The sequence below is a fragment of the Protopterus annectens genome, chromosome 11.part0, assembly GCF_019279795.1.
Source record: "Protopterus annectens isolate FY-2018-M chromosome 11.part0, PAN1.0, whole genome shotgun sequence".
NCBI lineage: Eukaryota > Metazoa > Chordata > Ceratodontiformes > Protopteridae > Protopterus > Protopterus annectens.
Genome location: NC_056745.1, coordinates 998,718,162 through 998,730,387, shown reverse-complemented (window position 1 = coordinate 998,730,387; position 12,226 = coordinate 998,718,162).

Here is a 12,226-nt window from a genome sequence, read left to right as displayed (position 1 = left end):
AATGACACAATTTGTATAGGTAATGTTGCTGGATGGCTGATTTGGTACAACAATGGAAAGAATGCGTGAAGAGTTAACATAATTGCCTTTCTTCAAAAAAAGGAAAAAAATAGCATCTGTCAGCATACTGATGGAGGCTGCTTTGGTGCCTCATTTACTCATCAGATACCATGCTACAATGAATTAATGGTGAGGTTCTTGTCTTGTTCTTGAAGTTCTGAAGCAGCTTCTTGTCCTGTTTTTTTTCCATGGTGTGGGAGTGCAATCATGCTTAAGCTGTCAGTTTACAGGACTGGCTAAGGGAGTTACTGCTGGCTGCTTCAGTGCTGACATGACTTTCTGCATCTGTGTTTGTACTGAGCTAAGTATTAGTAGCTTCTGGGCACAAATTATTTATTTATTTTATTTTTTTGGGGGGGTTGGGACATGGGAATCTTATCCTGTGAACACTGTTAAAAGTCTCTTTAAGTGAACGGTAGTGAAGTTGCTGCTGTCTGCTTTATTGCAACTGTGCCTTCTTCCTTTTTTATTTCTTCTGTATTAATTAGCACTGGCTTCTTTGCTTGTTGCTTGTCTTGGGAATAGGTAGCATGTTCTGCTAATGCTGTTAAAGTATCTTTATAAGCATTCATTGATGATTTATAGAACTATTTGTTTTACCCAATGACAGGTACATTTCAAGTTGCTTTGTTTCATATAACTTCCAGACGCATAACCGACTTGACCATATATCTTGATTGAAAAGGCTTCATACAAACAAGTTCATTCTTTCAGTTAACATATAAAATAAAAATGGTCAAGGCAACAAATTAATCAGTGTACTAGTAGAAAAGTAATTAAGACAATATTAGATAAATGAGTCTAGTATCACACATACTAGCATGACTTGAACAATCTATAAATGAATAGATTGCATGCATGTGCACTGCAATATGGCAACTGTGTACTTTAATGACTATTATTTGGCAACTGGTGAAGGTTAGTGATTTATTTTTGCTGTTTCTAGCTGCATGTAAGCCCCAGTTTGTCTTGCTGATGTAAAATACTACAAATAAGTATCTTTCGTCCAGTATTAGATACAGAACATAGAAAGGCTTTGCCTGTAGCTTAAGGTTTTAACCATGCTTCACAATTGTCTTTTAGCAGTTAAATAACATTGTAACCTCACAGTCAATGCAGAATTAAATCTCATGTTACAGACGTAGTAGTAGCTACCACCAAGTATCTGCGTTGCCTGTTCTAATTTACATTGCTTTTGACTTTTTGCTGACTAATAACTTACTTTCAAAAAATCATAGCTACTATCTGTAAAGTTATTGTTATATTATACACTAAAATAAATTGGTTTACTTGCTGATAAAATTCCCACATTATAGCTGCACACACACACACACACACACAGAAATATATATATATATACACATATATATGGGTCCCCTTCAGATGGTCAAACTTTTAAAAGCTCGACTTTCGTATGGCTGAGACCATATGATAGAACTTTTAAAAGGTCTAACGGTCTGAATGGGGATCTCCATAGAGCATGGAATGGGAAGATTTCCCTTTACCACAATGTAGTTCGATCTCAGAGTTGGTATATTTAAATAGGAGGGGGTGTGGGGGGTGTAGGTGGGTGCAGGGGGCTTGCCCCCTTGCTAGCACTGTTTAGTTTTTTTCTTTTATTTATTTTATTTTCACATTTTCGAACATTCAAATCTTTGATCATATGATCTCAGCCATATGAAAGCTGAACATGTGGTTGCTTGATTATGTGAAATAGACTCATATATATATATATATATATATATATATATTTATATATTTATACACACACACACACACACACATATCTATATCTATCGATTTATATATATATATATATATATATATATATATATATATATATATATATGACTGAAGCAACTATTATAATTAATCCTTTCATCCATGCTTCCATCCAAGTTTTTGAAACTTATTAGTTGACTACCATAAATAACCATTCCCCTCTATTCATTAAGCTCCTTGCAGGAATAGTGCTATTACTGCATGGAGTGGATCATGCCAGTGTATAGCAGCAGCACACCTTGTATATTAATGAAGGCATGCTGCTGTAGCTCTACACAGACACAATCTGTGTACGAGTGCAGAGGGTGTGTCTGTACAGTGCAGGGACACTAAATATGCCTCCTGTGCTCAGAACATGCTGTACGGCACTTTCTAAGCTGTACTGGCATAACAGTAGAGTGTAGCTCTAATATTATGCCAGTATTTCAGTGTACACAGGCACTGAAATGAAAAATAAATAATTTCAGTGTCCACGGACACTGAAATAAAACTGGCAAAGATGAAAGCAATACAGGGGGTGTGTCACAGCTTCTGTGACACACCCCCTGTATTGCTAAAGCACCATATGGTACTTCGGCATTCTGCGGAAGTAAGAAATGTGTGTAGATGCATGCTGTACCTCTCAACCATACAGATTTTTGCAGAATGTCCAGATCTGCATACCTCTCAACCTCTTAATGCCAAAAATCTGGACAAAGCTTGACAAAATGGGGGACAAATAGGGACATATTTTAAATATTGCTCTCATAAACTAAGTTACAAGAGAGTAACAGTTCATTTTAACATTCTGAAGGATTTGAAGTCTGAAACTCAAATGTTATGTCATTATTTAGTGAATTCAATCCGGAGATTATCCCATTGATTTGCAAGGAAAAAAAGAGGAACAGGCCAAAAATATGAGCCAAAAATGTGGACATTCTTTGAAAATCTGTACCTCACAACTATCTTTGAAATGTGTACAGATAGTTGACTCATATATTTTGGTGTGTTCCTCCTAAAATATGCACCTCCCTGATTCCACAGGACCAAAACATTAAGCTAATGCAAAACCTTTGTATTCTATCAACTGTCTAAGTTTGTAAGAGCAATACACAGATAATGGTGCAGAAAGCAATGTGCAAACCCCTACAGTAAATAAAAGTAAAACACATATGTATTTTCTTTTCTGACTGCAATAAAGTTTAAGAGTAACTGAGTGGGAGAGCGTGTCGCACAGCTATGCTCAGCCTAGCTTACACATCCCAATGAGCTAAATACAAATATATGGCCAAGACAGACTAAAGTGAAATAGTGTAGTGGTTATAACTTTCACTTAATAAGCAGGAATTTGCAGTTCAAGTACCCATTCAGTCCAATCATTTGTATCTGTTAAGCATGAACATATATTTTGTTATCAGTAAGCAGTGAACAATATATATATTTTGTTAACCAGGGTAATGTAAGCAGGTCCAAATTTGAGGTGTCAGTGTAGTACAGATGTGAAACCCCCATAGGAACACAAGCCTCCCATACAGCATAGCCACAAAAGAATGTATTGTAATGAAAGCATATAGGGGGATGTTATAGAAGGTAGACATACATATCATAATATGTCATGTATGAGGAATCAACCCCACAATACTGATAGTCTATAAAAGGAAAGCTAAATAATTCTAACCTGTGCTCAGCTATGCTTAGCCAGTATAGGCATTGCTTAAATGTAAATAAAATAAAAATGTAAATTCTAAGCAAGAATTAGAGTAGCTAAGTGGATTTGTGCACTGGGAAGCAGTGCTTAGCATCTACTCCTTTAAGCAATGCATATACCAGCTAAGCGAGTTTGACCGACACTTAGCTTAGCTTAGCATATTCAAAACCATCTAATCATGGCAAAGGGCAAGAAATTGGCCGTATTTAAACCTTGCAGGTAGGAATACACCTCATAACCAGTTGTAGCTCCCCACTATAGGCACTATGGGTGGTGTTGGAGTTGGTGTGCACTTTCGGTTGCAGCGCTGGGGCATACAGGAGTCCAAGGTCATGGTTGGACTCCTTGTAAAAAAACACGATCTAAGACTGCTGCAGGACCAGTACCAGGACTCCCAGTACAAAGCGGTGGCCTGGGAAAGTCTCGCCCATGATCTCACCAGTGCCACTGGCATCCCTCAGACTGGTGAGCAGGTCCAGCACCACTTTCCTGACTTGAAGCAAAGGAAGAGAGAGCTCTTGGACCAGTGGGTCCAAAATGCATGGCAGAGGGATGTCCCAGATGTGTGTAAGTATTAATATCAATAACTGTTTACCAAAGTACAGCCTGTGTATGTGATGGATAGGTATGCATAAAGGTTTCTGTATCTTCTTTACAGCTCCACCTGAGTGGGCTGCGAACCAGGAAGTCCATGCAAGCAGGCTGCTAGGGCTGCGTTGCGAGGTTGGTGAGTAACAATCTAGCTTATAGTATTCATACCAAATAAATATAAAGGAGTAGAATGTCACCTGGCAGTATTAAAAATGGGTATAGTTTGTACTGAATAAACCAGACAATATTACAGTAATAGCGGCATATAGGTTATATATAAATAAAACTGTAACTGCCTGACAATAACATTGAAAACCCTGGACTGGTTGTGTTTACTTTGGTATTATATGAATTGAAATGTGTACAGGTTATGCACAGCAACTATAGCTCTAAAAGCATTAAACAATCAAGTCACATCTGACAAAGTTAGTGCCTTTGTAAGACACGAGATTAACTGATATGAAATGTTTTGTGCACCAAGATCTGATATCTGAATAATAATGTTGTGTTAACCACTGTTTTCCACACTGTGCTATATCAAAAGGTATATATAGGAATATATATATAAGAATGTCATAATTACAAGGTCAGATTGTACAACCAAGAGAGTATTAGACATAAAACACTCAAGGAAGAGACAGCAGTTTCTCAATAGCTTGTTCTGATGAAACACAAAACCGTTTGTAGTGTTTTATTCACAAACAGGCACGGTTTGAATCCCGGTAGTGGTAGTAATCTGTATGCATGATTTCACCTAGGATTTTGTAAATATGTGTAGAAACAGTCAGGTAGTGTTAACCGAAATTTCCTCCACAGAGCTGCCAGGTAAGAAAAGATATAAAGTAGCTATAACAAGGGTGTAGTTATACTGTGTCCAACACCCATGGTCCAACCCCAAGGCTGCAAATGACAGCAAGATAAGTAGATACACCAAGTAGTCTCCCCCAAGAAATGTTCAAGTGTCATACTGTCCCAGCTACTGGTCACTGATGCCGACATGTCACAGAAAAAAGGTGAATAGTAGTAAAGTAGAGAATACAACCAAAAACAGCTTCAAGCAAGAAAAAAGTACTGCTCCACACTGTCAAAAACTTTTAATAAAACGACAAAGCTTTCGGATAAAACTATCCTTCAGTGTCTTACATACAATATGCATAAAAACAGCATTCTTAAATACAACCTAATCATATCACATGATACAGCAAACCTATCAGCAACATCAATTAAAATGGTAATTAATCCTTTTGCTCCTTAAAGTAACATTTCACAATATAAAATCCATAGACTTATATGTACCAAAAAATATATATACCAAACCCACATAGTTAATACAAAACTACTTCACTTTTTGTTGTTTAAACTTCAAAACGGGTTTTAATGTAACCTGTTTGTTAAGACCTGGATGTTTATCTGCTTCTAGTTGAATAATCCATTCATATTCTTTCATATCTATACTATTGACCAAATCCCCATGTCTAGCATTGGGGTATATCACAGGCACAACTCTAAAGTTAAACTGGTGAGTATCATCAGTTTCACTAATATGGTGGGCTAGGGAATTAGTAAGTACTTTCCTACAAATCTCCGATTTATGCTCTATTATCCTGTCATTTAGCCTTCTTACTGACTTTCTAACATAAAAACCTGGACATTTCAAGCATGTAGCAAGATGTATAACAGGTGTTGTATTGCATGTGGCAGTACAGCGGAAGGTAAACTTCCTGCCATTCACAGGGTGTATAAATTCAGTCGATTGATTTATATTTGAACAACAAAAACAATTATGACAGGGGAAAGTTCCCTTTCTGTTATAAATAGGGACAGATTTTCTATTTAGAGAAAAATCCTTATAACATAACAACGTCTTTAAATTGTTACAATTACGATAGGTAAACAAAGGTCTACCTGGGAGCCATTTCTCAAGGCCAGGTGTGGCTTTTAGAATGTAGAAACAAAGAAAAACACCAAGGCAACACTATAAACACAGTTTCTAAGATGAAAAACGTTTTCGTAATGTGAAGAGCAACACAGGTGCAACACGACTCGAACAGGCAACAATAACTGTTTATTAACTACTAAAAGTAGTACATAAAATAATGGTTAAGCGCTTTCATCTGACTGAGCAGACTTCATCAGAATGAATAACACAAATTTAAAACTCAATGATATAGACTTTTTGGCGCCAAAAAATGTTTGCCATTTGAAATTTAAAAAGACAGTGCTTAACTCTTTACACATTACACGTTCCTTCATAACTAGAACGTCTCTCTGCATGAACAAAAATCAACCCAATCCACACAATGAAAACATGCAGCTGATCTTAATCAAAAAAATAATATAAATTAAATAACTACATGCTAGTTTAAAAATAATGCTACGTGGCAATGCTACAATCTATATTACTATTATTGATAAAATAACATAATGCATCTTCTAAATAGTACCTAATAACCATATAAATGCTTGTGTCAACAAATACATGTAATTAATGTACATAAACTACATATAAAAACTACATATAAAAGATAGATGCAATTGTTAGTAATAATGTAAATATTACAAAAATGAAAAATATAAAATTATGTATTTAAAACTATATTTAAAACAATGGGCAGGATTCACGAAGCCTCCGTGTAATAGTTATAACTCTTACACGGAGGCTGCAGTTAAATGGAGTGATGTCAGCATGCTCTGCATATTCATGAGAGCATGCTGAATCACACCTAAGTCTAACACGGTCCGTGTAAGACAGTAGGGGGCGTGTCCGTAGGCCGAGCCCTGCAAGCGGACATGCCCTCAGAAGAGTAAAAGTGCCCAAAGTAAACACCCATGACACAGTCTACGGAAATGTGAATAAACACAACACAACACATGCCCCCACAGACTATGAACAGAAAATATATAAATGAACATGTGATATATTTTTTTTAAATTGTAAAGATGTTTAACCGTGAGTGCGCTCATTTGCGCAGGCGTGCCCGTAGCGCAGCTACAGTTAGCAGTCAGTGGGAAAGCATATAAGAACTAAATATGCAAAGTAAGCCAAGAAGCAATAGCACAGTGGTAGAGACGTCAGCTGAAAAACAGGCATTCATGGTTCAAGCCCCCACAACACCAACTTTTATTTTTAGCAAAATAAGCATGAAACAAGTCCCTGACAAACATGTACACATATAAAATCACATTTTATGTAAAATGTAATGAACTAGTCCATTTATTTTGAAGAAATGTGAGGTAACAAAACAATAAAAAAATGCCAAATGTGCCTATAGCTGAGCTACAGTTTAACAAGGTGAGTGCATCTGCCCGTAGGTGAGCAGTGGTTTAACAGGTGCAAAATGAGTGCCCGTAGGTGAGCAGTGGTTTCACACGCTGAAACTGTGTGCCCCTAGCTGAGCTGAGTGTACTATGCATGCTGACAGCCAAATGAGGTGTAAGCCAGTGCACCCCGTTTGCGCGGAGCTGCGCACCGCACCAACAAGCTAACCGATGGGCAACGTTGAGCAAGCTGTAACAAAACTGCCTTTACACAGACACACCCCCTAGCCTGTCTAGACAGATATAAAATATAAAAAGCAGTGGCCAGGTTCGAACCCAGGATACAATGCACCATAGTCAAGGTACTGACCCACTAAGCTACGACAGCTGTACTCAGAAATGCAGTAATAGCAAATATATAGGAATGAATAGAAAGTGGAGCATGACAAAGCAGGTTTTGTGAAGTGGATACAATTCCAAAATGGCCAATCATAGATAAGTGCGGGAAAAACGGCATATATAAGCCCCATAGGCGGGAATACACAGCATAAACAATTGTAGAACTGACTTGCAGCCAGAATGTCAGGTGTAGGTAAGGGTAGTTGCTTTCAAGCACAGAGGTGGGGCGTTGAGGAGTCCAGATACATGGTCTGGTTCCTAGTCCACAATCATGAGGCCCACCTCATGCAGGGCCAGGTCCTGTGGGGAGCATATAGGGCTGAGGCGTGGGACTGGTTGGCTCATGATCTTACCAGTGCCACAGGGATTCCAAGGACTGGTGTGCAGGTCCGTCACCACCATGCGGACCTGAAGAGACACAAGCAGGACCAATTGAACCTTTGGATCCAGGAGGCCCGGCAAATGCCCAACTCCCCACTACTAAGTTACATTTAATTATGTATGTAAGAAATTAAATTAGCTGATATTATGGAGATGTGTATTCCAATATTACTTCATTTATATTACAGCTGCAGGTGTCCGTTCTGCGAACTGCAGAGCCTATGGTGATAGGCTGGTGCGGTTGCACCACCAGGCAGGTCAGTAATCCACTCCCAGTAACTGTAAAGAAATATAAAACTATGACAGTTAGCAAAAGAGTGCAGTGTAGTCACTAAGTAATAAAATGTGCAAGTAACAGTGTAAAAGTGTTTGCAAGTATTGCTTGATTACAAAAGTGTGTTGCAGTCTGAAATCCAAACAGAAAAATGAAAATGTCTGAAATAAAGTCTGAAATAAAGATGCCCCACCTATAATATCATAGTGCACAACCTGCAGCAGGCTGAAAAGTACAGCTGCAGAAGATGAGCAACTCACATGTGTGAAATATATCCCTGTTGAAATACTGAAACATGAAAGAAGTGAGACTGCTGGAAAGGATTGTAATAACTACAGGTAAAACATGTCAATAAAGCCTAGAAGTAAGTACCATCCTGAATAGTAAAATGAAAACAAGTGAGAGGGTGTGAGAAAGAGTTATGAATCCACCAATAAAGTAGTAATAACCCCTGTATAAAGTATACTGCAGTCAGTACAGAATGAAATGAATGTGACAAGTAGAACCAAACTGCAAAATGTGTCCAAAGTGTTGCTGCAGCTGGAATGTGTATCACAAAATCTGGATGTGTTGCTCTCAGTCTGCAATATGCAGATAGTATGATTGTCTGATATACCAAACATCCACACTTGTCTATAGATATATAAAGCAAATGTAGCAGGATGATGTAGCTGAACAAAGCCAGATATGAACGTGTGTGAATAACAATAAAATGTATATTGATGTAGCAGTAACAGTCCTATCACCAAATTGAAGTAGTTATCATATAGGAAACTGTAGTTAGAGCAGTAGTGTGTATATATCTGTAGCTATTAGAAATGTACAGCATATGTATTGGTATTCGAAGGTGTTAATAATATTTTCTTCACCCCACTCTATAAACACAAATAATCCATTCCACGTGAAAATGGTATGTGCAATCACAATTAACACCCCTGGACATTTGTCCTGATTGGGTCATAAATATTTGCATGTCCGTTGATGCATTTGCCCTGTTCATACATCCAAACCTGATGGCCTGTTGCCATCAATCAACCCTGCATGTTGTTGGACTGTGTATTGCTGTTCAAATTATGCATGTGTTATGCTTGCTGTTCAATGGTGTGAATATCTGGGTGTTTGGTTAATGGGAATACTAATGCATGCTGTTACAACTAATTGCAAATGGTATTGTATGTTACTAACCCAGACTGTCATGACATAATGCAAAACACAGGACGACAGGGAAGGCGGGTTCCAGTGGACCCACCTCTCCCACCTCATCTGGCGAGTGCACCTGGCAATAATGCCCAGTCTGGAACCTCCTCTGGTGGCCCTGTGCCACCTGCGGGTGGAAGCGCTGCAGAGGATGGGGCCTGTCCCCCCTCTGCAAGCGTGGCTGGAGGAGAACCACCACTCACCCTCCATAGCGTCCGGACTGTGGTGCGTAGGGAGATCCGGGACTCTGTTCTTGAGCCCCTACGCCAGCTTGAGGCACAGGTTGCACAACTTACGGGCATGCCTTTTGCCTGGCCTACATAGCCCCCAGCACAGCTCCGTCCTGGGCAGTGAAGGAACAGTGGTAACTGCCCATGGGTGGGGATATCAGTTCCACTGTTGCCATCTGTGGGCTCATGGGCTCTGGATATCCAAACCTCCATCCCCATCAATTGTGTAACCCCCCCACATGTGTCATACACCGCCCCTGTATGCATCTTGTTTGTCTTGTCTGTTGACCTACCCAACCTACCTCCCCAGCTATACCGACTTCCTTCACCTGACATACCACTCTCACCTGAAAAAAAAAAAAGGGCACTCTGTACCCACAAAAAAATTACACCCCATACATAGCTGCCCATTCCGCACATATGTCTACCAGACATGGAAACTGTCAATTACAATTGGCTGTACAACAAGTATTATTGTTGTCCTTAGACCTCTATCAGGGGTGGAAGGTATCAAATGTCACACCAAATTACAAACATATGCACAGCTGTTGCTGATGAAGAAATGGGCAGCTATGTATTTGTGACCCCTTTTTCACCACTTTCCTGTCTCCCCATTTTCATTTCTTTCAAAGAAAATAGCGCGGGTGTGTGCAAGAGTATGCACGTTTAAGCGGTTGTAAGCGGGTGTGCGCGTGTGTGCGTGGAGCTAAACACCAGTGCGCATGCATGAGCTCCACGCAAACCAGCGCTAACCCGGTTACAACTGCTTAAAAATGCCTTAGTCATTCTGATTGACAGGTCCTGTAGTCAGTTCAAAAGCAAAATAAAATCCCACTGTCAGTCCCAAACCCAGGACCTTGGAAACAGTAGTCTGCATGACTTACCACTAAGCCATGACTGTTATACAGTAACATTGTGCTAAAATAAATATATCATGTAATAGTAGGAATGAATGTAAAGGGAATATAGGATGTGTAGTACACAAAGCATGTCATTTAGAATTACTGTCAAAACTAGTGGATTTCCATAATAGTAGTGTGTGAACAGAAACAGCCATGCTAGTTGGTAGCTAGTAGGTAATAATGTCACTGTAGCACCTTGCAAGCCACACACATACTCACAGCAGGATAATCACTGCCCATACCCCACAACCTCTTACAGGAACACATCCAGACCAAGTAATAAACTATGTGGAGCAAAGGCCCAAAACCAGGGACACATTACAAATAATGTTACAACAAACGCAGACAGTTCAGAGAGTAACAGGGTCTGCATTTTGTGGGATGTTTGGAAGGGTATGAAGTCTGAAACTTGAATGTTTGTCACTATATTCTGACTTGAGCCCAGAGTGATTTGCCAGAAAAAGCTGTGCATGAGAAATTGACCAAAATATGAGGCAGAAATGTGGACAACCTGCAAATATTTGTACACATGAGAGGTCTGACACGACCATATTTGAATAGTTAAGAGCCTAGACATAGCAACAGTGAATGACTTACAGGGATGCCCCACAGACTCCATGTGAAATGTACAAACAGTAGGCAGAAAGGTGTAACAACACATGCAATGGTAACTATGGAGTCCTGAAAGTACTCACCACTTGCATGGCAGAATAAGTGTAGTAATACATATGCTCATGCTAACCCACAGTCACAACTGCAGCATACCAGACAATTTAATGGGTGTACCCCACTGATATGTACCATTCCAAGAGGCAGATAACAGATGAACCTGAGAGTCTCTGGGGCCTGCTCAGCAGCATACTCAAATACCCTAATAGATGTCAAGGCCCACACCATGGCCAGACCACACTGCATGCTATAACACCCTAGCAGATATAACAAGCATTCCAAGGTGTGAATGTACATGGAAAATAGGAAAGCTACAGCAGCACACTACATTCAGGACACCTAGCAGGCATACAAGTAGTGACTGTAAAGGGCAAATATTGAAGTCTTAGCAACAAAGTGCAAGCAAAAGTGAAAGGAAAGCACACACACACACACACACACACACACACACACACACACACACACACACACATTAACAGTAGTAGTAGTTGTAGGTGTTAGTGTACATACACAGTTAGTACAGGAAACTGGAGAAATGAATGGAGGAATGTTAATCTACAACACAGCTGGAAATATGAGAGAGATACCAACCTTTACACTCACATAACATTGTCCACAGCATACCAGCATGGTCCCTGCCCTTAAAATCTGAAAGGGCTATGCCTATCTCACATACCTTTTTATAGCACTGTTCTGAAATCACAGTGAGAACTGCAATCAGTACACAACTGGCTGCATGCAATTAGCAAATGCTGGCTAACAATTGGTGCAGAGGCCATCACATGGACATATGCAG